Source organism: Borostomias antarcticus (assembly GCF_949987555.1).
Source record: "Borostomias antarcticus genome assembly, chromosome: 8".
Taxonomy (NCBI): Eukaryota; Metazoa; Chordata; class Actinopteri; order Stomiiformes; family Stomiidae; genus Borostomias; species Borostomias antarcticus.
This window is the reverse complement of record NC_140241.1, coordinates 27,277,134-27,303,943: the sequence shown is the minus strand read 5'-3', so window position 1 is coordinate 27,303,943 and position 26,810 is coordinate 27,277,134. Positions and strand designations below refer to the sequence as shown.

The following is a 26,810-nucleotide window of genomic DNA, read 5'->3' as shown; positions in this document are numbered from 1 at the left end:
CCCCCTACAAAGGGAGACCAGACGGTCTCATACGCTACTGTCTGCTGAGGAAGATGACTGGGCTGAGCTCTCCAAAGATGTGCCGCAGACACTTACACAGACGAGCCATCAGAGACTGGCCATAGTTCAGCTCTTTTGCTTTCTGAGAGAAGCAGGGAGAGAGAGAAATATGTAAATGGTGAAGTGAAGGACACTGGGATATAGGTAAAGAGAGAATATGGTAGTGAGGGATAAGGAAAGGGGATGGGGGAGAAAGAGAGGAAGTTGATCAATATGAAAATGTGCATTCTAAATGACATTAGAATAGACAACATGGACAGTTCTAAAAAGCCTACTAGTGTAGTCAGAGTTGCAGTACCTTTGGAATGACAGTAGGCGGCAACTGTTCAGGGTCTCCCACCAGTATCTCTGTGCTCTTCTCAGAGTTTGACAGGTTGACTGGTTTGCGTCTCCTGCTTCCTCTGTCTGTGTCCTCTGTGAAACTGGGATGGGAGGATGGGGAAGAGGGTGAAAAAAGTGAAAATTAGAATAGTGAAAGAAAAAGAAAAGTATACAAAGAGTAAGATTAGACAATTCAACATTTTTTGTCAGTTGTCTCTGATAAAGGATTTGTGTCAGTGTCTCTGATAAAGGAGTTTGCTGGTGTATAATGATATTAAACTAACACGGGGCGGTCTCACCTGTTTGAGCTCACTGCCGAGGGCCTGTCTCTCACTAGCCCTTCTGCTCCATCAACTGTTTGCACTGCACACACACACGGAAGTACAGCATAAGCAGTGACCAGCTCCCGGCATTGTCCTGAAGTGTCCTTGAGCAAGACACTGAACCCCCAAATCACTCACGTGCAGTACGGTGGTGCAGTACTTAGTACTGTTGCCCCACAGCAAGAAGGTCTCCTGGGCCTTTCTGTGTGGAGTTTGCATGCTCTCCCAATGTTTGCAAGGGTTTCCTCCCAAAGAACCCAATATGAAAAACATGCAGAAAAACAGATGCTCTTCAGTCCGGTCCCTGACCTAGATTGGGACTGAGCACTTGGACTTGGTCCCCGGGTACCATGAACGATGGCCCTAGAGGAGCAGAGCTTGGATGGGAGAAAATGCAGGTAACAATTTCCACTGGCAACCATCGAAGACGTGTGTGTGTGTGTGTGTGTGTGTGTGTGTGTGTGTGTGTGTGTGCGCATGCTGTGTCACCCCTCACTCACGTGTTTTGTGTGATCTCGTGTGGCTAATCAATACCCTTGAAGTCCAGAATTAAGTCCCACATTGAGAAGATACAGTATTCATGGAATTGTGGGGAACAGTGGTAGTAAGTTCAGGGCTCTGGTGGCCCCTGCTGGTGGGAAAGGCAGAATGTGTGTGTGTGTGTGTGTGTGTGCGCGTGTGTGCGCACGCTGCAGTTGGCTTCTTAAGCAAGTGCTTGAAAGGTATGCGCTAACATTTGAGGAAAAGGCCAGAGGAGAAGTTTTTCCACAAGAACAAGCAGCAGCATCCCGAACGGTAATGGCAGGGAATCAAAATCAGTGCTCTTCTACTACTCTTCTAGTACTCTGCTGTGTGAGTCTGACAGGTTGACAACTATATTTTTCAATCAATCAATCAAAGCTTTATTTGTATAGCGCATTGCATACACAGAGGCAACACAATGCGCTTTACAGAGAACAAGGGAGGTGGGCATAGGTCCCACCCCTACATATTCCAGAGGAAAGCAAAAAAACAGTATCACCCAGGGGCCAGAAAAGTGAGCTGTAAAAATGTGTGCGATTGAGCAAGCTCCTGGAGTATGTTTGTCTAACGGCTAAGAACATTTATAGAGCAATAAACTACATTTTCAGAGCAAGAAGGGCTAAGAATATCATGGGAGAGATATGGCAAACACTGGTGTATGTCTGAGTGTGCCTGGGCCCATATAGAGGCAGGGGTTTGGGTAGGGAGGGGGTAGGAAAAGGATACAGACCCGGGTTAGGGTGAGGGGATGGGGATCTGAGCCCAGGACTGGTGTATGTCTGTGTGTGCCTGGGTCCAGGTGGAGGCAGGGGTCGGGGGTACGGTGGGGGTAGGCAAAGGATACGGACGGGTTAGGTTGAGGGGAAGGGGGACTGGGCCCAGGTCCAGGCCTAAAGCCGGAAGTGGACTGGTGTATGTCTGTGTGTACGTGTGTGTGTGTTAACTAAATGCTACGACATCCACAGCAGACACGGGGGGTATCTATCGGACTCAGGGTGGTCTGCTGGTGACAGTGGGGCATCCACTGGACCTGGTTAGAAGGTAGGAGGGAGAGAGGCACTAGGGAGAGTGGAGGCAGAAAAGGGTTAGTAGTACGCTGAGCCATAAAAGCAACACAGATATTAGAACAGAACATGCCTATTTCAGGGCAACCAGCTTCTATCTAGATATACATACAGGGCATAACAGGATATACACCAGTGTATACAGAAGATTCACACTTTCAAAGCTTCAGAATTCCAACTTACTTCTTCATAAATTTGTTGCTGTATGTGTATGACAGTGTACATGATAGTATATATCCTATGCGAATGTATTTACGATGGTGCACTGTATGTATATTAACATGTGTGTCATCTAGGTACAGGCCGATGAAGAACTAAAACACTACCGCATGAGTGATGCTGTGTGTATCCAATGGCACATTGTTTATATTGGGGAGGGCTGTAGCTCAGTTGGTAGAGCGGGTCGTTCAATGATCGAACGAATCCCAGCTCCGACTGTCCACATGTCGAAGTGTCCTTGAGCAAGACACCTAACCCCAAAATTGCTCCCAGTGAGCAGATTAGCACCTTGCATGGCAGCTGCCGCCATTGGTGTGTGAATGTGTGTGTGAATGGGTGAATCAGAGGCCATTGTAAAGCGGTTTGAGTGCCGCTAAGGTGGAAAAGCGCAGGCTTTGTATATTTATATCTGGCTATATAAGTGCAGTCCATTTACCATGTATTAAAATGTGTGTTGCTTATGTGGCTCTGCATGCAATTAACCCTGTCTGCCTCTTTCCTCCCTAGTGCCTCTCCCCCATATATTCTCACCAAATCATGTAGATGCCCCTGTCTCCTCCTAGTGTTTCTCCCTTTTGTTCTATACCCAGGTCCCTGAAAGTCTTTCCCTTCCCCCTATTCCTGGTCAAGGTCCCTCCTAGGCCCCCTTGTCTCCCGGACAGGCCCCCTGCCATCCTCGTGCCCAGCCCCATCACATTCTGACCCTGTTTAAACCTTGCATTAAAATGCGTTTTTGGTGATCAGATTGCAATCTGATCGTGCTAAACCACATGAAAATACAGGTGTAAATGCGCCCAAAACGTTTTGAGGACGGATTGCGATCCGATCGGCCAAACCACCTCCGGAGGTGGTCAGGGACGCATTTCGACCACATTTAATATAAGTGTAAATGGAAATGCGTTTTTAATCCACATATCAACAACGTGGGCGGAAATACGTAGCCGTTGGAAAGCACCGGTTCCAGACCAGCAAGGAGCAGGCTTCCATGGCAGCTAGCAAGAAAGTATTAAAATGGATCCTGGTCAAGGCTGGAGCCCAGACGAGACAAAAGTGTCGCAATTTGGTCGCATTTGGTTGCAAACAGGATGTGACATTCGATTGTCAGCTGGACAGAGTCGATCGGATCTCAAACGGATCGGGTTGAAGATAATCGAAACGCATATTAAAGCCAGGTGTAAATGTAATCAGGCTAAATCATTATCTAGATACAATCTCGATATGAGACACGTGTCACCAGCTGTCCATATCAAGTCATCACTACCCCCCCACCCCCGTCTTTCTTGGCTCTCTCGATTTTGTTTCTCCACTTCTGTTTAGTGGCTATACCTAGTGTACATCTCTTTAACTATGTATCTTCTCTACTGATAGTCATGTCTTTTTTATGAAGTATCCAGCCCATGTTTAGTGTTCTGTAAATTCCTAGCCAATATATTGAAACATTTTCCGGGAGCTTGCTCGGTCGTCTCGTTGAGAGAGGTCAGGGACGATTTTTTACAGCTCACCTATTTCGGCCCTTATGTGAACGGGTTTTCTTGCTTCTGGAAAATGTAGAGGTAGGATCTGTGTCCATCCCCCCTTTGCAAGTTATGTTATATTATATTGTATAGTTATATTTCTCATAATTTTGAGATTCTAAATCATAATTATGAGAGGTTTTCATTATTACGAGATATTTATTTTACATTTCCTGCCAGCAAAAAAATCCCCCCAGTATGTTGTTATATTATAATGAATTAAGATTGCCCAGTGGGATTATATTAATTAAGAAAGTTTAGGTGTACTACAATACTGTATAATAACTCCATTTAAGATCTGGAAGTATATTTTTCTGACATTGTTATTGGACTCTGGGGAAAAATGTGTCTTCATTTCATTGTGTAAAACATCAAGTTATTCAAATGTTTGCCGGATAGTTAGTCAGATAGTGACCAACAGCTGGCAAGGCATATTTTGCCGAAATGTGCCTAATTTTCAAAGTGCATATCATACAATAATGAATCCAAAGTCATCACTAGTAAACTGTACAAACTTTAATCAGTCAATGATCAGAATTTCACTATGAAAGTCATATTTTATGAGACATAGAGAAATATTGGCAGAACCTTGGGGCTTGTTTACTCCTCTTTACCCTGTTGAGAGGGAGAGAGAGGTGTCAAAGTTTTCAAATAAGAAATAGACCTTTTAAAAATGTAATTGTTTTCAGAAATAAGTTGCTAGATGTAATTGTTTGGAAAAGGAATGACTTCAAAAGAACTATTTTTATTTAAAATGTATTATAAACCGGTAGCATTGGAGTGATGACCAGCTTGGTCTCAATCTGTATTCCCCGGAAAAATATCACTCCACTTGTCCCCCTCCTCTGCCCCTGCCCTCCAAGACACCAATGGCCTCTTGCTTACAGTAATGTAAGTAAGAATTTGTTCTTAACTAACCTGCATGCTTAAATAAAGGTTGGATACATTAGAATAAAATAATGATAGTGATAATAATAATAATAATAATAATAATGATATTATTATTAATGATAGAATAATAAATAAACATCACATGATGTTACACTTAGACAACACTCAGATTAAACAAGGGCTGCTTACCTTTCCAGAGTCACGTGTCTTGGCCCTGAGCTTGTTGACCTGGGACTCAGCAATGTCAGCACGCTCCTCAGCCTCCTCCAGCTCATGCTGAACCTTGCGGAACTTGGACATGTGGGCGTTGGCTTGTTCCTCCTGAGAGAGGGGATAGATGAAAGTAAAATATTATATTTTTAAGAGAAATGTCGATTTACTATCGATCTCATTGTGTAAATTTGCTCAAGACAAATCTTATAGCCATTTTTATTTATAAGAGCATGAATCAGACTTTCTTATATAGCTGTACTCACCGCTTCCTCAGCCTGTCTCTTGTAGGCCTTCACTTTGAGCTGGAGTTTGTCAACCAGATCCTGAAGTCTGGCAACATTCTTCTTGTCCTCCTCAGTCTGTAGGAACATATCAATATACATTAGGACACAATGTACTTTAAAACACCTATCTGAGAAAGTCAGAGTGATACTGAAGATTAGAGATCTTTACCTGGTAGGTGAGTTCTTTGACTCTGCGCTCGTACTTGCGGACTCCCTTAACAGCATCTCCACCTCTCCTCTGCTCAGCCTCCACCTCACCCTCAAGCTCACGCACCTTTAAAAGAACAGTTGTAGTATGTTTGAGATGGAGGAATCTGAAGTGGATTACTCATGGCCAGCATGTACTGTAGAGCCAAAAATAGTACTGAAATCATCATCCAGGGCATGTGAGTGACTGCAAGCTTACCCTGGACTCCAGTTTCTGGAGCTGCTTCTTGCCACCCTTCATGGCCAGATTCTCAGCCTCATCCAGACGGTGCTGCAGGTCCTTGACTGTGACCTCCAGGTTCTTCTTCATCCTCTCAAGATGAGAACTGGTGTCCTGCTCCTTCTTCAGCTCCTCAGCCATCATGGCAGCCTTGCATTACATGATACATTTAGTAAGCTTTTCATTCATTCAAACATTGCAAAGAATATCACCCTTGGAGTTTGATGATGATGACTTACATCAGTGATAGCCTTCTTGGCCTTATCCTCTGCATTTCTGGCCTCCTGGACAATATCATCCACCTCCCCCTGCACCTGAACCAGGTCACCTTCCAGCTTCTTCTTGGTGTTTAGAAGGCTAGTGTTCTAGAAGAGGGGAAATCAATGATTACCATGTGAACATAAAGTGCAAATCACAATAGTGAGCATGATGTGTATGAGAGACCTCACTAAAACCAAATAAATCACAAATTGCTCCTTTGTATACAGTAATATTTTGAAACAGTTGTCTCAAATGCTGTCTTGAAACTGTCTTGAGATGACTGTTATGTTGACCAGTACCTGAGAGTGCAGCAGACCCAGACGCTCACTGACATCGATCAGCTCAGTCTCAGCCACCTTGCGGCCTCTTTCTGTCTGCTCCAGAGCAGCTCTCAGCTCCTCAATCTCAGCCACCATCAGACCGTTCCTACGTTCCACCATGGCAGCCTGCTCCTTCACGTCCTCTGATCCACGAACAGCATCATCAAGCTGCAGCTGGGCGTCCTGGGATTCACATTGACATGGTGGCTTTAGAATTCTGCTTCTAAAACTAATCAGTATGTTTTAATGTCCATATAAATGTCAAATTCGTACCTTGAGCTGTCCCTGCACGTTCCTGAGCTGTTTCTGGGCCTCAGCAGCCTGCCTGTTGGCATGGCTCAGCTGGATCTCCATCTCATTCAGGTCTCCCTCCATCTTCTTCTTCACCCTCAGGGCATCGTTTCTGCTCCTGACCTCAGAGTCCAGAGTGCTCTGCATGGACTCAATCACCCTCTGGCTGGTCCTCTTGATCTGTTCCATCTCCTCATCCTTCTCTGCCAGCTTCCTGTCCACCTCACCCTTGATTTGATTCAGCTCCAGCTGCACACGAAGAATCTTGGACTCCTCATGTTCCAGTGTTCCCTAGATAGATAAAAGAAAGCAAATACAGGCGTGTTAAAGTTTGAATCAAAACAACATATCTCACAAACAATGACTTGTCAGACAACGCTTGAAAGACTAGCCCGATTGACTCCGGGAGTACTTGACAGTGGCTGGATTTCCTTTTCCTATTTCTTATCCTAAATATTTGTTATTTTGTCGTGTTATATAATATATCATTATACCTCAGCCTCCTCCAAGGCAGTCTGGATCTCAGCCTTCTCAGTCTCCACAGTCTTCTTGGCCTTCTCCAGCTCATGGATGCTCTTACCAGTCTCTCCAATTTGCTCAGTCAGATCAGAAATCTCCTCTGTAAGCATAAAAAAGTTAAGTCTCACTCTAGCTTGTTTGTTGTTTGGAATGAATCAGTAATGATCATTTCATATCAACAGTAATTCCATGTATTACATATGAAAATGTGGGGTTACTCAAACTCTGCTTTTAAAGTGTATCATTGTGTTATAGGTCCAACAAATTGTTTGCTCACGCTGCAGGTTCTTGTTCTCTCTCTTCAGGGTCTCCAGGCCCTCCAGAGCCTCCTCATAGGAGTTCTTCATCTTGAAGAGCTCTGTGCTGAGAGAGCGAGCCTCCTTCTGAGCTCCTTCCAGCTCAGCCTGGCCCTCCTCATACTTCTGCTTCCACTCTGCCAGAACCTGCAGGGAATTATTGAGATGATCAGTTTTTCCTCCACTATAAGTACAGTATGTTCTATCATCAAACCTTCAGTGTCTAATTTCAGAGTTTCTGTTCCTTCTCTCTATATTGTACCTTGTCAAAGTTCCTCTGCTTCTTGTCAAGGTTGGCTGCCAGACCATTGGCCCTCTCCACATCAATCATGAGGTCCTCCACCTCTCCCTGCAGCCTCTGCTTGGTCTTCTCCAGTGAGGCACACTTGGAGTTCACAGCCTCAATCTGCTCCTCAGCCTCCTGCAGACGCTGAGCCAGCTTCTTCCTGTGGTTCAGTAAATAATTAGTTTTAGTAGGATTTAGGATCAAATGTAAACATTAACACAGATGTCTTAGTATGAGCCTGAATAGTATATCAATTTAATTTTGGAAATTGATAGAAAATCGTAATCTCATCTATATGATCAGCATCAACAATACTTTTGTTAATATACTGTTGCACTCACTTGGCCTCCTCAAGCTCCTCAGTGCGCTGAATGGCATCAGTCTCGTACTTGGCCCTCCACTGAGCCACCTCTCCGTTGGCCTTGGACATGGCGCGTTGCAGCTCTGCCTTGGCCTCCTGCTCCTCCTCAAACTGCTCCCTCAGCAGGTCACAGTCATGTCTGGCAGACTGGACACCATGGGCCAGGGCATTCTTAGCCTTAGAGAGAGTCAGAGAGAGAGGGGTACAGTTGATTAGGCTGTTCATGACGCTAATGTCATTGGTGTGATCAAACTGGTTTCTCATCCCACCATCCATCTTCCTTGTCTTCCCTAACCCCCCCCCCCCCCCCCATCATCACAGTCTTGTGTCTTTTACCTTGACCTCCTCCTCCATCTGCCTCTTCAGCTCATCCACCTGCTGGGTGAACGCCTGCTTGCCTCTGGTCAGTTGAGACACCAGAGCCTCCTTCTCCTCAAGCTGGCGGCCAAACTCACCTGCAGTGAAACACAATCTACCTTGTAAGTAGTGCTAATATGAATTTGAATTTTCTGCTTCATCTGATTTTGCTGTAAACATTGTGTGTTGCAACTTGTCGGTACCGTTTTCAGTCAAGAGCCTAGCTCTCTGTGTGCTGATATCGTTTATCTGGCGGAGACTCTCATCGCTTTTGCTCTTGATCTCACTCAGCTGATCCTCAAGAGTACGGCACATCTTCTCCAGATTGCCCTTTTAGTGAGACACACAGCAGAGGTTAGGCATTAAAACTGCTGTGATAATGTACTGCTTTCATAATCTGAAGTCAATGTGAGTTCATATCTGATATGATTGACCTCTTCATAGGTTTAATTAAAGTCACTACTACACACCTTAGCCTTGGCAACAGCCTCCATATTGGAAGAGAGGTCATCGATCTCCATCTTGTACTCGCTCTTCTCCTTCTCCAGCTTCTGCTTGACGCGCTGCAGGTTGTCGATCTGCTCACCAAGCTCAGCCACACTGTCAGCCTGCTTCTTCCTCAGAGCTGCAGCTGTGGCCTCGTGCTGCAGGGTTGACTCCTCAAGATCACGTCTCATTTTCTGGAACTCAGCCTCACGCTTCTTGTTCATCTCAATCTGAGCAGCAGTGGCTCCTCCGGCCTCCTCCAGCCTCTCACTGATCTCCTCAAGTTCCCTGGAGAGATCAGCCCTCTGCTTCTCCACCTTAGCCCTGGCAGCACGCTCAGCCTCAATCTCCTCCTCCAGCTCCTCAATGCGGGCCTACAACACATTGGGAAAGGATGGGGTTTAGTAGTGCAACCGAGATTGCTGAAGCTATATATCTTACCTTAAGTATACTATATCAGTTACCTGAAGTTCCTTGATCTTCTTCTGCAGCTGAGCACCCAAAGACTGCTCATCCTCAATCTTGCTGAGGAGCTGGGAGGTCTCAAAGTCCTTCCTAAGGTGCACAAATACATACGTTGGACAATTTGTTAGTGTTGCTATAGTACTGCTTTGATTATTAAAGATGAAACTGTAATAGATTGTATATGCCTACTTCTTGATCTTCTCTTCAGACTGCTGCTTGTCATTCTCCAGGTCCATTATGGACTCCTGGGCCAGTTTGAGGTCTCCCTCCAGCTTTCTCTTGGTTCTCTCAAGGTCCATGCGGAGCTTCTTCTCTTGCTCCAGAGAACCCTCAAGCTGCACGATAAAACATTTATTTACTTTTCAAAACCAAGGAACTAACAATGAGATCATATACTTCCCCCAGTCTTACTTTTAACAATATTGTGGCATCTTTGCATAAAATGTGTTACTGTCCTACATGCCTCACCATAGTTATTTATTATACATCGACTCCTTAAATCACTGTTGAAACAAAAGTTGTGTGTCTGTACTCACATCATCCACTTGCTGTTCCAGCTTGGTCTTGGCTTTGGTCAGAGTGTTGACTTTGTCCTCCTCTGCCTGCAGGTCATCCAGTATCTGCTGATGGGCCTCTTGCAGGGCTTTCTTCTCCTTGGTCAGCTTGGCAACAGTCTCATCCTGAGATGCCATCTCCTCTGTCAGGTTCTTAACCTGAATATAGTCAAAAGCAAATATAGATTGTGTTACTTTCAACAAAAGATGATTTATTGTTCTTTGTTTGTGCTCAGCTATTGTTCCTCAAAACCTCAGTTGAGAACCCTGACCTTGTTTTCAGTGGCATGTTTCTCCTTCTCCACTTTGGCCAGGGTGAGCTCCAGATCGTCAATATCTTTCTTCAGCTCAGAGCACTCATCCTCCAGCTTCCTCTTCTTGGCAGTCAGCTCAGCATTCATCTCCTCCTCATCCTCCAGTCTCTCAGTCGTCTCTTTGAGTTTGGCCTCCAGCTGGATCTTGCTCTTGATCAGACCCTCACACCTCTCCTCAGCATCATTCAGATTGTCTGATTCCTGGTTTCACAATAGGAGAACAATCAGCTTTAGTTCTATGCAGAATCCTTAGTGGATTTACAATGTTATTTCTACAGGGACAGTACATAATAATCAACAGCACACCTTAAAAACATGACTCTAAATATGTCAGTATTAGCTTAAAGCTCATTTTCAACTATTATTACCGTATTACCACCACCAAGATTCAGATTTTTTTTTTTATATTTGAACTGAATCTGTGTAATGCATTGTTTGTGTACACTGCACAGACCTAAAAAAGCCCCTTTGTGAATATTGCATCAGTGATAAATGTGAGAAAGCTGGGATTGTAGGTTCAAAATGATCAACTAACGCATTAAATTAAATAGAGTTGTTTCTCATCTTTATCACAAAAAAGACTATTCATGAAGCCATACAGTACCTCCCGATCCTTTGTTTAAAAATGTACAGTATGTTTCATGCCAAAACACCCAACGTCAACAGTAATCTGAACGAACAAAAAGTTGTCTTTGAGACTGTACTATGTGCATTTTTGTGTCATTTTATACCTGTTCTACTTTCTTTATACTTACAGATGCAACTTGGAGCTGCAGATCATTTTTCTCCTGCAGCAGGGACACCATCTTCTCCTCCAGCTCCTTCTTGCGAGCCTCAGTTTTGGTCAGGGTAGCTTTGCACTTCTTAAAGTCCTCCTTCATGTTGGCCAGCTCCTTCTCAGTCTCAGCACTCTTCAGCAGAGGCTTGATCTTGTAGTACACCTTCATCCATGGCCAATGTTTGACATTCATGAATGAGCGGATATTGTACTGAATGGTGAAGACGGATTCTCTGGTTCACAGGAGAGAGGAATATGATATTATAATATAGTTATAATAAAAAACAATAATAGGTTGCTTAGGTTTTAACTTCTATCCTGCATTGAAGAGGTGCTCTTCGTCCCTCACCTCCTCTCCATCATTGTCACAAACTCCGTCCTCATGAGGAATCCACGGCAGAGAGCCTGCATCATGGAGACCAGAGAAGCCAGCTTCTCATCTCTCATCTCCTCCAGGACACCCAGGAGACCAGCTTTGAAGAACACCTGGGTTAAGATAAGACAGTGATTAAGACCTGACGTGCAAGTTAGAATCTGTTAAATATGTTCCAAGAATTCTGTTTGACCTCTGACCTTGGTGTGTCCAAACTTGTACTGCTCATGATCCACATCTATTGACCCAAGTAGTTTCTCAGCAGCCTTCTTGTTGTCAATGAACTGGCCCTCTGGGATGACACTGGCATTCAGTACCTTGTACCTGCACAGTGTGAAATGTTAAGATTTAACATGCAATAAGAATGGACAGTGAACATTTCAAGCACACTTGTTGGACAAGTGTCTAGGTTCTCCTAAATCTGTTATCTCAAATTATAATCTTTGATAGGGAAGGCTTGACACATTTATGAAAATGTACCTCTGCTTGAAGTCAGCATACAGGATTCTGCTGGGGAAGCCCTTTCTGCAGATCCTGATACCCTCCAGCACACCGTTACACCTCAGCTGGTGGATAACCAGGAAGTTCTCCATCATACCTGAAAACATGCAGTATTGAGTTAAATACTATCTATTGTATGTATGTATGTATATATATATATATTGATATATATATATATATATATATACATATATATATAAATATTAGGGGTGTTACAATATATTGTGATGCAGAAACGTCACAATACGTATCGTCAAGGTGAAAACAATATTGCGATGTTTATTGTATATGTGAACGCTGGCTACACAACGCTGGTAACAAACACGTCTTTTGTCTCTAGGCCTATCAATGATATTACAATAGTTAACCTCTAAATTCACAAAGTGTAGTGGAGTAGAAATGTGGAGAAATGCACTAATGGTGTGAACAGCAGCGCTACTGCAACGTTTCACACCTGCACTTAGTGTATCGCATCGTATTGTTATCGTCAACCCAATATCGTGTATCGTATCGTATCGTGAGATCAGTGTATTGTTACACCCCTAATATATATATATTTATATATATATAGATAGAAATATACATATACATATATACAATAATCTTCGGTTATTCAATAATAACCAAACAACATGTAATTTGAATACCTGGAGTCTTGGACTCATTGGGGATCAGACAGCGCACAAAGTGAGGGTGAGTGCTCCTCAGATTGGTCATCAGCTTGCCCAAGTTCTCCTGTATCGGGGAGACAGCATAATTTTTTTGAGGTTAGTGATGAACCTGGATCATGTTCATTAGAAGAAATACAATATAATAAACTCACTCTGAACTGGGAGGACACAGTCTGCATAGAGCCTCCCTTCTTCTTGCCTCCTTTCTTGGCTCCAGCATCTGTAATGGATTAGTTAGAGGAGTGATAAACTATGTCATTCTTAATGTTGGCATATCGTGTTTAGACACCTTACAACCTTTATGTATTATGGAAATTGTGAGTACACTGAGCTGCAAGGAATGCCAGAAGCATCTCCGTCATATTGATGATATTGATATTACCTTCAGCTGGGGCAGCAACATAAAGGAGACCCAGCAGTTTAACTGAGGACTTCTGGTAGAGCTGCAACACAGAGTCGTTCAGGGGGTCCTTGTTCTTGTCCAGCCAGCCACAGATGTTGTAGTCCACAGTGCCGGCATAGTGCACCAGGGAGAAGTGGGCCTCGGCTTTGCCTTTGGCGGGCTTGGGCTTCTGGAAAGCGTTGTTCTTTCCCATATGCTGGTCATACAGCTTGTTCTTGAAGGAAGTGTCTGAGGCCTTAGGGAACATGCACTCCTCTTCAAGGATGGAGAAGATGCCCATGGGCTTGTCAGGAAGGAAACACGTGATAAGTATATTTGGTCAAGGTCAAGGTCAACTTTATTTATAAAGCACGTTTAAAATCAACCGAAGTTGCACCAAAGTGCTGTACAATATATAAAATAAAATAAAACAAAAAACAGAATAAAGTGCACATAATCACAGAACAATAAAAGGACAGGACACAAAACAGGACAGGGGATGTAGGCTATCAGACCTCAAAAGCCAGTGCAAACAAGTGAGTCTTAAGCTGAGACTTAAAGAGCCCTAGGTTCTGTGCGTGTCTAATGTGTGGAGGGAGGCTGTTCCAGAGCTTTGGACCAGCCACCGCAAAAGCTCGGTCACCCTTGGTCTTAAGTCTCGATCTAGGGACTATTAAAAGAGTCTCGGAGGAGGACCTCAGGGTTCTAGATGTCGCCCGAACTTGAATCAGTTCAGCCAGATAGTGGGGGGCCAAACCATGTAGAGCCTTAAAAATAAACATTAAGATCTTAAAATCAATCCTGAAGCGAACAGGAAGCCAGTGGAGGGAGGCCAGCACCGGTGTGATGTGGTCCCGCTTCTTGGTTCCAGTCAGGAGGCGTGCAGCAGCATTCTGGACCAATTGCAGGCGCCTCAGTGACCGCTGGTCAAGGCCCACATACAAGGCATTACAGTAGTCCAATCTTGAAGAAATAAAAGCATGGATGACTGTCTCCAGGTCCTTAGGAGAGAGGTACGGTTTCACTTTGGATAAGAGCCTCAGCTGGAAAAAAGAGCCTTTAACCACAGAGCCAATTTGTCGCATATTTGCATATTTGTCTCATCATTCTTGACAAAACTCATCAGAATCTTGTATTACTACCGGCTCCATTGAACTGTGTTGTGGTGGTTTATTACCTCCACCCCAGCGACAGCACAGGGTGAGAAGTTATGTTTTTCGTGGTGTGTTTTTGTTTGGTCGTTTGTTCGTCTGTTAGCAGGATTACGCAAAAACTATGAGACCGATTTTCACAAAACTCAGTGGAAGGGTGTAGCATGCGCCAACTTAGAACCCATTACATTTTTGAGCGGATCTGTATCACGGGGTGAGTCTACGGGCCGCCAAAACACGTACAGCCTTTCACCGCCATTCAAGAAAGGAAACACATAAGTACATTTGTCTTATGAATGAATTCTGATTCATTGTTGACAACAGCCACCAGAATCTTGTATTCTACTAGCTCTATTGAACCATGCTGTGGTGGTTTATATTATATAGTGATCAGTTTATAGTGTAGTGAAGTGCTCTCAAACTGCCTACCTTCTCAATAAGCTCAATACAGGCGGCCAAGTCCATGCCGAAGTCAATGAACTCCCAGATGATGCCTTCCTTCTTGTACTCCTCTTGCTCCAGGACAAACATGTGGTGGTTGAAGAACTGTTGCAGTTTCTCGTTGGTGAAGTTGATGCACAGCTGCTCCATGCTGTTGTACTGTTGAGAATTTTTTTTGATTATGTTCATCTATTGTCACTGAGTATTATAACCACAAACCTGTATATTTTGTGATGATCTCATACTTACATCAAAGATCTCAAATCCAGCAATGTCGAGCACACCAATGAAGAAGTTTCTTGCTTGCTTGGTGTCCAACATCTGGTTGATACGGATGACCATCCACAAGAACATCCTCTCATAGATGGACTTGGCCAGAGCGCTCACGGAGTTATTCACCTGTGTGTCATCAATCAAGTTGGCATTACATGTTATTGATATGACTCTCTAGTCAGTTATTAATCCTTCCACATACACAAATGAGAATTAATGTTGGACAAATGGTTGAATGCCCTTACCTGAGGCACAGTCTGACCCTTGGTCACAAACTCATTGCCGACCTTCACTCTGGGGTAACACAGAGCTTTCAGCATGTCAGCTGAGTTCAGACCCAGAAGGTATCCAATTTTATCAGCCACTGTGAAAATAGGACAGAAGGATCAGTAACAGGACTTGGTGCTTCCAATGTCACACACATAGTGACAACTTTGCTATTTTATTAGATTAAGAAAATGAGATGGGACAAAGTAGAATGCAAAAGAAAATGTCTTTCTAAGTCTGTCTATTTTTGAGTATTTGCTCACCCTCTGTGCCATCTGGCTCAGCCTGCTCCTCACGCTGCTTCTGCTTGAAATGCATGTTTCCGTGGTGCATGACAGCACCAGTCAGCTTGTAGATACCCATCTTCTCCTCATTGGTGAAACCCAGGATCTCAATGGCTTCCTGATTTTTTTCAAAACATGGTTTTCAAAGATTAGAATTCCCATCAACGATTTGTGTAAACACTGTAGTTGCATTTTGTGTGTGGTTGTCATCAAGTATAATGAAACTGCACTTATTAGTACTTTGTTCAAAATATATAATCATTCCTTTGTTGGTTTGTATAATAATATTGTACCGTAAAATGTAGTACTTCATTCAAAATCAATTAGTAGACTGTACTGTATCTCCACTGAAATCACTCAATATCTTCATAATAGTCTTTAAAAAGTCTCACCAAACTTAAGCCCTATCTTTAGTTTAACCATTTTTTTGACTCACATCAGTGGCAACCAGCTCTTCCTTGTCATCGATACTGGCCACAGTGATCTGACCCTGGCTGATCATGGGGTAGTCATAGGGGTTGGTGGTGATGAGACACATTTCTGTGGAAAAACATTGTTATTAAAACTCTCATTCCTTTTTTTCCTATGTGATATAGTCAAGGTGTATTTTGTAGTTCAGTGTGTTCCAAATTACTTTCAAAATTAAGTCAGAAATTAAGATTTGGCTTCTAGCTTATAGGTTCCCCATGTGTGGGCGCCATTGTATGTATATACTGTACAGTACAACATTGACTTGTTTCTTCAACTAACCAGACTAATGTCTCTGCTTTATCTTACCAACAATATCAGGCTTGTGGTTGGTCATCATCTGGTAGAAGATGTGGTAGCCTCTCTCATCGGGCAGCTGGAAGGACACTCTGGATTTCTCCAGCAGATCTTACAAAGGGCAGTGGAGAAATATCAGTATGTGGTCTCCTATACAGAATGTATCAAGGCTAAATGCAGTATAAACATTGAGAAATTGTACATCCAACTTACAGGTCTCAATATCAGCACTAGCCAGTTTGCCACTTGTGGCAAAGTGAATCCTGATGAATTTACCCTAAAGAAGCGCATGAAGGTAAAAATTGTACTAGATGCGGTATAATCTAATAGCAGGTAGACACTGCAGTTGTTTCCCTGATACTTACAAAACGAGATGAGTTGTCATTCCTCACTGTCTTGGCATTACCATAAGCCTCCAGAAGAGGGTTGGCAGCAATGATCTGATCCTCAAGAGAGCCCTTTGAGAGGCAAAGGCAACTTGATCAGAAATACAAAGTCATGTCAATTCACTTCCACACTCATTGATTATTAAGTAGTTAAATGGAAATCATAATTATCTCAGAGTGAATCTCATTTTTGCGTCATCAATCAATTCCAATCACCTACCTGCATTTTGCCGGGTGTTGCATCCTTCTTCTTATCTCCTCCAGACACTGCAATTGTTGCAAAGTATTGGATGACACGCTTGGTGTTGACAGTCTTTCCAGCACCGGATTCTCCACTGGTTAACATACAGATTTTATTAAAATCATAATTCACTTACCAACTCTCAAACATACAAATGTACGATATTGTCAACAAACCAATCCATAATCCAGTTTGATAAACAACTTACGTAATGAGGACAGACTGGTTCTCCCTATCTGCAAGCAAAACAAACAAATCATGGTCGGACTGTACTCACGAGTATTTGATAAAAAATTTGAAATTGTGCATGTAGGCTACGTAATGCCTTTCACTAAGGTGCAAAATAATAGACGTTTTAAGATTGATTTCTTTCCTGTTAAGACTTTTTCTATGAGGAGTTCATATCTATTGTACATTAATCTTTACATTAATTAAACTTTGATTAGAATATGTTATGAATTGCGTGTTTTTTTCCCTGTTCCTTTTCCTCTGAAGCCCCAATCAATGTATGTATCTATTCATCCATACTGTCCCATGTACAGTGTGAGTTTTCTTACCAGTCAACATGTTCTGATAGGCGTTGTCAGAGACAGAGAAGATGTGAGGTGGAGCCTCCATACGCTTCTTTCCTCTGTATGCATTCACAACCTCCTGGTCGTACACCGGGAGCATTTTGTAGGGGTTCACCGTGGCACAGAACAGCCCGGAGTAGGTCTGGATTCAAAAGGTCATCAGGATTGGTTTCAGCAATGTTCTGTTGTTACTAGTACAGTATATGTGTATAAGAATTGGAGTGTTTGATGGTGTCTTGTGTTTGTAAGGCCTATATGAAGGTCTCTTACATAGATCATCCATGCTGCATAACGCTCTTTGAGGTTATACAGGACAGAAGCTTCATTGAGGTAGGTCATCATGGCCATGTCCTCAATCTTGTCGAACTTGGGGGGGTTCATCTGAGAGACATCGTCTTCTTTGAAGTCTTTAGTCTGAAAAGGTCAGCGACAGAGATCAACGCTCAGACCAACTGGACATGACTAAATGTTTATGGTTCAGAAGGGATGATGTTGTCATTATCATCATGTCATTATTATCCCCAAACTCTTCACAAGTACAGATCTGTGTATATTATTTTGATGGAAAGTTTTCTGTGACTATACTCCACAGTTTGTATTAACATTACAAAGAATGTAGCCTACATATGTATCGCATACCATCGATGAATATATAAGATCTCATTGATGATGTTGAAGCTAATTCATAATCTTTGTGTCCTAGTTACAGCATTAAATGTAAATATTTATTTCAAACATATATAAACTGGGGACGTTATTGACCTACCTCGTTAGTGTCAAGGACTTTGACAGTGACCTTTGCTCCGTCCTTGCTGAGGATAGTACCCTTAAGGTACAGCTCCTTAGCATCCGTAACATAGCAGGCATTCTTGGCATCGAAGGGCCTGCTCTGGGCCTCAATCCTCTCCTTCTCAGGCTTACGGAGGTAAATGGCGGCCTTGCCATAAATGGCCATCTCCGCGTCCGTACTCATGGTTGCAGGTCACTGAGAAAGTAAACAAAAACAGATAAGTAAACTGACTTGATTCCGCATCTGGTCTGTGAGTCCTGGAGAGTGGAAGATGTTTCTCTTACCTTCTGTTCTCCTCCCCAATGGAATTGTATGTGCTTGGGGCTCTGTAAGACATTTTAATTTTACATTTATGCCTACACATTTCACCCAACATCATTTGTGTGCTAGCAAACTACTACTATGATACTGTATATAAAGTATTGTTTGTGTGTGTGTGTACACACACACACATATATCTTCAGACAATTACGATTTATTTCAAAAGGCTACAGTGTGTATTACTCTGTGTAAAACATTTCTCTTTTTACATTTATTTAGCAAGGAGTTAATAACAAAGTCCAGATAACCTTGTGAAGAAGAATCATTGTTCAGTTAAATAATTTAATTAAATATGCTCAACTCTGCCAATTCTTGTAAAATATCACAAGTATCATGTAAATTCCCAGAGTAAAAGTGTTGGAGAAGCTTACCACACAAGTTGAAGCTATCTGTCCTTGGATGTTGCTCCGATGCTCCCCTTATATGCAGCTGAAAGTGTCAGCCAAGCAAAAGTTAATTATAGGCCACTCTGGTAAAGACAAAGGATTGGAGGAGAGACCATAGCCATAGACGTTTACAACCATCTATGTTCCTTATTCATGTGGGATACTTTCTCTCTGATAGGAATTTCCCTGCCTTCATATAACTTTGAAATGCCATTATAATGAACAACATCATCATTCACAGCCTGCTCTTACAACATGCACAAGACTTCTCCAGCAATATTGAATTTTATGGCCTGAAAAGTGTTACCATTATGATGTGACATCTTTTTAAATTTATTTTTATTTGTATTTTTGTAAAAAAAAAGCACAATTCATAGTCTGGAATCCAGTGGACTTACATTTACTACCATTACAGTATATTGCACTTCGACAATTAGATTTTTTTGTTAGTATGTTCACATTTGATTTATTCCAAATTGAATACACCAATACATATGCAAATGCATTGCATCCTTACAACATCTAATCGGACCAAATGTATGTGTTGAAATAGGTTTGCAACCTGAGTGAATGGATGAGGCCGTGGTGCGCAACCTTTCTTCCACCATCCTGTAAAGAGTAACAGCTACTTATTTGAAGCATCTCTCGAGTTGCTGACATGATTTAAAGCCTGGCTTAAGATTTGCCCCAGGTCAGACAGTTTTACGGCTGAGCTGCTATTAAAATGCTTCCTAAGGTTCTTAGGGGATGATATATAAATTCACTCCTGATAATAGCTTTAAGTAGGCACGTAATATGCTCTGGACAGGTGGCATGATTTACATTTAGAACTTCTTTACTCGCCTGGTTATTAGACAGGGCATTCATTCCATGCAGATGGTGACATGGGATAGTGACAAATGTAGGTTTAGCTACATACACAAAAATAAAAATGGCATTCCTATGTCTGCACACCTGACATACCCTTTTAGGAGGAGGGGACGACACATACCCCAACCAACCGCATAGCCAAAGCTCTTCTCACTAGGTTTACTTCTGATGACTGACAAATACAGTATACTAATCGGGTATTGACTGTTTTTCTTTTAATAATGGCTGTAGAACAACCATTAAGTCAACTGCATGTGATCATTTTTGGTATACTGGCAACTGTCCCTCTGGGGTCAGATAGTACACACCTACAGTATACAGTGCATGTAAAGATGAAAAAATAGCTAAAAGTAGTTAACTGCAAGCAATTTGTCTCATAATTTGTATTATGGTGTAAGCTATTATGTCCTTGACATGAGTGTCTAATTTGGGATTTGCGTGTGACGTGGAGAGGCCAGAGAGAGGCACTGGGTTGGTTCATGCTCAGATTGTATTTCAGGCAAAATATTTTAGTGGCAAATTAATTATCTTGCTAAATGTCAGCAATGTGGGGTTTGGAAAGGGAAATCAATGTAATTCAACTTAGGGATCTACTCAATACTGCAGTGGTTGAGGATGTTTAACTTTGAATGAGTTATGACTTTCACTTGACTTTCACTTAAATTTATGAGTCAAATCTTTTTCTGGAGCACAGAAATTCCATACCGTGGTAGTTAGCTTGACGGTGACCTTTTCTAAAATATGGCCATTGACAGTCTCTATATGACTTAAATACATAGAGCCATCAAAGCACAATCTGCAGTGCATAGTTCACATATACCAGTTATGTGCATATGTTAGGCATGTGAAAAAAAACAACATGCACACTCTTACAAAATGGTGGTGCTGGGAGTAAATCCCCTTTAAGGTTTCAAATGAGAAATACTAGACTCCCGCACACACTTTTTCTCTGCTTTAATCTTTTTTTAAACAACGTTTCGGTGTTGCCACCTTCATCAGGACAGATTTTATGTATGTTATATATGTTAGGCATGACCATAGAAAGGATGATCAAATTCTGTTGTAATATGAGCTGTGTCCTTGCAGGTGTATTCTCATATGGACTCTGGTTTATAGGGTTTAAAAGTATTTAAGCAGCTGCAAGGACAACTGGTATAAGAAGAGTTCCCAAGTCCACTCTTACATGTAGGCTATGCAAGAAAGTTCAACAAAGTTGTGAACACCAATCGAGAATGCTCCTACTTTCTGTATACAGTGACTTCACCTTGTAACTCTCACTCATTGCTACTTTGTGATAAAACGAATGAAAGAGGACTGCCTACTGTTTTGATTGGCAATTTTATATGGGTAAATACATTTATTGAATTGCTATACTGGGGTTTGTTGGATAAGTCAAGCTCAATGTTGCATTCATGACATGCATGTCATTGTTACCTCCGCCCAAGCAACAGCGCAGGGCGAGAGGTAATGTTTTCGGTGGTGTGTGTGTGTGTTGGTTTGTGTGTTTGTCTGTTAGCAGGATTACTCAAAAACTACCAGTCCGATTTCCACTTGGTGGAGGGGTGTAACATGGTCCAACTTAGAACCCATTACATTTTGGAGCAGATCCGAATCACGGGGCGGGTCCACGAGCCGCCCAAACACGGCCGGCCATTCACCACCATTTTGGACCAGGATTACGCAAAAACTACCAGACCGATTTTCCTAAAACTTGGTGGAGGGTGTAGCATTGGCCAATGTGGAATCCATTAAATCTTGGAGTCGATCCAAATCATGTGGGGAGTCCACAAGCCATTTCTTGGTTTGTTTGTTTGTTTGTTAGCAGGATTACACAAAAACTACTGGTCCAATTGTCATGAACCTTGGTGGAGGGGTGTAGCATGGGCCAACTTAGAACCCATTACATTTTGGAGCATATCGGAATCACACGGTGGGTCCTCAAGCCACCCAAACAGGGCCCAGCTGGCCCATTCACTTCCATTCATTTTTTGGAGTAGGTTACGCAAAAATTACTGGATCACTTTTCATGAGACTCAGTGGAGGGGTGTAGCATGGGCAAATTTATAACCCATTCAATTTTGACAGAGCCACGAAATGCATTGAGGGGCGGAGGTCTGTGCTCTCTGAGCACCATTTCTAATTCTCAATAAGACCACGTTGGCTTCAGTTGAGATTGAAGGCAGGAAGAATTTTCCCTGAATTTGCCTTTAAAGGTAAGATATTTCTAGACTTGCCACAAAAGGCATGACCTTCAACAGATTGTGCCCACAGTCTTGTGCCCACTATGACATTGTACTAATGTATTTGGATGACAGATGCAAATTTACAACATTGTGAGAGATTTTCACTGCCCATGATGTCCTGGTCTAGTGATTGGCTTCTTAATAGACCGTGTTTTTACTATTTTTCACACTTTTGATTATGTTGCTGCTACTGTCCGGTTATCACTCCCTCCGTCACTTTGGACAATGTTGACCTGCATTTCTTTGTTGGCACCACAAGAGGCAGTAGTCTCAGCACACCAAAATCAAGAAGGACACCAAAATCAACACGCCGATATCCACTGCATAAGTAGATAAGTAGTGATAGCATTGGACTCCCATCCGGGAGACTGGGGTTCAAGACCCGGTGGGGACTATACCCCAAACCTCCACATGTTCATCCTTTCACTCTGACCTTTACCCTTTACCTTATAGGTCAGACCCTGTCCCAACCCCAACCCTTATGCTAACCCCAACCCACACTAGGGACTGGAAGAAGGACACCAAAGCCTACCCATAGACATCATCTGCACAAGTAGAGTAGTGGTGAGAGCATTGGACTCCCACCCGGGAGACTGGGGTTCAAGACCCGGTGGGGATGACTTTATGTTATCATCAGTGTAACTGCTTTAGCCACTGACCGCTACCATTAATGTTATGGAGCTGCTGCTAGTTGTTGTGAGCTCATGAGCTAAATGGCTGTCCCGCTTTTATTGTGCTGGATTAGCATTGGAAGCTTTGGAACTGATGTGTCCAGGCGACAAAACCTATTTTAATTTATCAGACATTATTTCATGTAATTTCAATTCACAGCTATTTCAGTGGCATGACTAGCTTCTGTCCTAACAGTCCTGAACAGAAACAAGCCAGCTACGCACATAAGGCCAGGACCTGGCCTTGTTTATTGCTGTTCTTGTTTTAGCATTGCTCACCGACATGCTGAGCTCTCACTGTGAACTATAGAAAGCTCTACCTGGATGAGCAACAACTGTTTCAAGGGATTCACGGATGTTTATTTGTCATAAGTATGTACTGTATGTACAAGATTTATCACTTAGCCTAATGAAATGTTCACTTTAAAGCTTCTACTCAAATGGACAATAAAAAAGAAAGAATATAAAATGTTAGATTCCTTAAGATGAGAAATAAGAAAGATGATTCCTTTATTGTTATGTCCTATGTACAGGACTGTTGTATCGTGTAGCTCCTGGGTGGAGGGTTGCACATACCCACTGATGTGTTGGGCAGAACTCACTACCCGGCCCTTGGGTGAACTGTTATTTTGCTTCCCTCTGAAAAATGTAGTGGCCGGACCTACTGTATGTCTATCCCCCCATTGTACTCTGTAAAGCACAATTGTGTTGCCTCTGTGTATGAAATGGGCTATACAAATAAAGTTTGATTTTATTTGATTTTATACCCTCTGCACCATTTTGCGGTTGAGGGCAGAGCAGTTCCCAGACTACGCTGTGATCCCCAGTCAGGATTCTCAGTAGAAGGCTCATAGGACCATGGGCCCCATGCCACTTCTTCAGCCGTCTGAGGTGGAAGAGGCGTTGTTGTGCCTTTTATATATAATAAGCAATAAACAACATTCTATTATTTATAACAAACAAGTGAAACGTGAAGGAAAAAATAAATAGTTATTTCAATGTAAAGTGACAAGTGCTTAAGGTGTGTGTGTGGGGGGTCTGAGTCTCAAGGAGGGGGTGGGGGTGTCAGGCACTATTGTACGGGGTGGCTGTGGCTCACTGGTAGAACGGGTCGTCCAATGATTGTAGAGTCGGCGGTTCGAATCCCGCCTCCTCCTGTCCACATGTCGAAGTGTCCTTGGGCAAGACACTGAACCCCAAATTGCTCCCAATGAGCAGGTTAGCACCTTGCACGGCAGCTGCCGCCATTGGTGTGTGAATGGGTGAATGAGAGGCCATTGTAAAGCGCTTTGGATAAAAGCGCTATATAAGTGCAGTCCATTTACCATTTGTACATTCGGTTGGCGCATGAACCACTCCGTTTTGCACCTGGGAGGGATGAGCCTGTGGCTGAAGGTGCTCGTCATAGAGGGAATAAGATGGTTGTCCAGGATGATCTTCATTGTGTCCCTCATCTTCCTCTCCTCTAAACTGTCCAGTTGTTGTCCAACAACAGAGCTGGCCTTCCTCACCAGCCTGTAGAGTCTGTTTGTCTCCCGCCAGCCTTGATGCTTCCCCCCAGCAGTGTTTGAGTGACTTAGTTATGTCTCACATTCCCACCAGCCACCACTTTCCAATTGGATTGCAACTACTTATTTGAAGTATTCCATCTCAGGTTGCTGCCGACACATAAATAGTGAAGACCCCCCAAGCTATGTCTAGGTCTTAAAGGTTAGACAGCTTTACAGCTGAACTGTCTCCAATCAAATTCACACATCGTTCACTGGTAAACATAAGATTCTTAGATGTCACAAGCTTTTTTTACCCCCAACTGGCCTCCTAATTTTAGACTACTGCCAACAATTTACTTAGTGTGACTGTGCCTACAGAGTATTTATTCATGCCGACAGTGTCATGGGGTCATTACTGTCATCATCCAAATAAGCATTAAGATATTTACACATGACTGATATGATCTGTGGTTATGAGTTAGAAAAATATATATTTACAATCATCTAATGTGCTAGAGGAGACACCTGTTCATCTAAACAGATAAAGAAAAGGTAATTGTTGTTTTTTCGGTCAACTTCTTGTCTATATTATAGTATATTTTGATCCAATACCTTAGCATTTACTGTATCATTTATCATATTTATCAACTGCCAACATGAGTTTCTTAGAGTGACACCATGTGTTGGCTCTCATCAGCATAGTTTGGGGACATGATTAATTCTCAGCACTGTTCCCCATGGGGAAAGTATGATTTGAGAAGTTGCTTGTTCACACATTTGTCAGTATCAGCAGGGGGCCAGGTTGGGGATCCATTCACTCAGTGTATGTTCCTAACCACATACTGTATCTCAGTTTAGCAAATCTATTACAGAACAAATGTACTGTGAATTGGCGAGTAATATTGTAGGAGTAATGTGATCAATATCCTGCTGCCCTGCACAGTGCTGTACAGGTGTTTGTATTGTTGGTTTCTGGTGGAGTGGTGTACAAACAATGGAAAGCCAAGTCAGCGATGGGTTGTTAAAAATACACGTTGCCATTGCAGTAGTTTGGAAGGGGTATTGTATTTATGGGCATGGCTCAACAGGCTTTAAGCTGACTTGAGATGCAGCTGCCACAGGGCATAGGCCACTGGCCCAGTCTGAGCGTACAGTGGCCAGCCCCTGTGGAGAGCATGTGGGAGAGCTGCATGAAACCTGTTGCTTTAGAACTTAAGAAGTGGACAGGATATCCTTTATCCACATTTAAAAAAAGAAAAAACAATGAAATAAATGATATTTTCATCCTTGTGTTTGTTAGAAGAAGGGCTCTGTATCATGTGTGAGAATTAGTTTCTGGTTGTGTCCTGTGTTCTGGAAATAGCTGTGTTCTTTGTGGGGCACCATGAGACTTTCACAAAAGGTGAACAGCCTCCAGCCTTACTATCCTACAAAATAAAGATAATGCTCAGAGACTGAACCCACTGACAATGTAAATTGGTAGTACATCAACATTGATATTTGGCATAAATAGGGTTGTACATTATAAACTAGTAATAGTGCTAAGCTAATTATTTCTGAAATATATAATTTGCTGTATTTCTCATGTCTGTTTCACTCAACACAGCTAACATGTAAACACTGCAGCAGTTGTAGCACCAAGGATGAGTACACGGGGTATCTACAGACTAATTAGCGACCCTATAGAAAGAAAGAAAGAAAGAAAGAAAGAAAGAAACATTTTACAAAGCAAAAAGTAATGAGACATGAGGATATGCCAAAAAACATTTATTGCACAACACTGGTCATCTTATGCAATACATGTATACACAGACATTAAAAGCTTAGAGGGCAGATCAAACCTTGCACCACTGCCATGTCAATGGTTAGAAGTTATCAGCGACACCCCGGTTTCCACAGATGCTGTGAGGAGTCATCTCAGTGCAGCTCACTGAGGCCCATTGAAGGTGGTTGTCTCCTCACTCCTCGACTCACATAACTGAAGTCAGGGACGTTCTGGTTGTCACCTCCCACATGCTTTAGTTTAGGGTACTCCTACATGCCAATGACCATGACCAGAGACGGCCAATGACCATGACCAGAGACAGCCAAGTCCGATCCCAGGCAGCTGCTGAGACCCAAAGCCTTTTTACTGATTCTGCAAAAAGTGACACCCATCCTTTCAGAATTCAGTGACATCATGTGCAAATCTTAATACAACACCTTGAACACCTTAAAGTATGCATCTTTCCAATCCCAACTACCATGTTGTAACTGTTGTAACGTTGGCCTTTTGCACAAGCAAAACAGTGTGTGTTTGCTCAACAGTGTGGATTCTATTAATATCTGTAACTGATATGCCTGAGGCCTCAGCTACAGTATGTGTGAACATCCTTGGCAGTAGGACCTTCATATAACTCATGCCACTAAAAGTTTCTACACCCCATGTACAATACTTACAGTCATACTTGCTTGGCTTGTTATGGAAACATAACCTATCAAATTCAATGGTAATGGATGCATCTTTCAAACTCAATGTTTTTGAAAAGCTATTAATGTGCGCTTTGCATTTTGAGGACAAATGTTATAAGCCTAGGCTATTCTCAAAGAAATCTCCCAAAAGGGTC

At 42.6% G+C, this 26,810-nt stretch overlaps 1 pseudogene across 1 annotated transcript; it reads right to left on the bottom strand.

Moving 5' to 3' along the window:
• Nucleotides 1-6,808: 6,808 nt before the first annotated feature.
• On the bottom strand, nucleotides 6,809-18,406 carry LOC311312422 (myosin-4-like; annotated as a pseudogene). The gene is made up of 32 exons: nucleotides 18,200-18,406; nucleotides 17,704-17,847; nucleotides 17,419-17,575; nucleotides 17,070-17,097; nucleotides 16,841-16,955; nucleotides 16,600-16,692; nucleotides 16,448-16,511; nucleotides 16,247-16,345; nucleotides 15,906-16,009; nucleotides 15,449-15,587; nucleotides 15,164-15,282; nucleotides 14,895-15,044; nucleotides 14,634-14,804; nucleotides 13,054-13,357; nucleotides 12,824-12,891; nucleotides 12,648-12,735; nucleotides 11,980-12,097; nucleotides 11,700-11,823; nucleotides 11,476-11,612; nucleotides 11,104-11,359; nucleotides 10,307-10,549; nucleotides 10,017-10,193; nucleotides 9,670-9,815; nucleotides 9,480-9,570; nucleotides 9,000-9,389; nucleotides 8,733-8,859; nucleotides 8,509-8,627; nucleotides 8,153-8,349; nucleotides 7,788-7,971; nucleotides 7,507-7,672; nucleotides 7,205-7,329; nucleotides 6,809-7,001 (listed from the first exon to the last, which is right to left on the bottom strand). The product of its transcript is annotated as a myosin-4-like (transcript).
• Nucleotides 18,407-26,810: the final 8,404 nt, after the last annotated feature.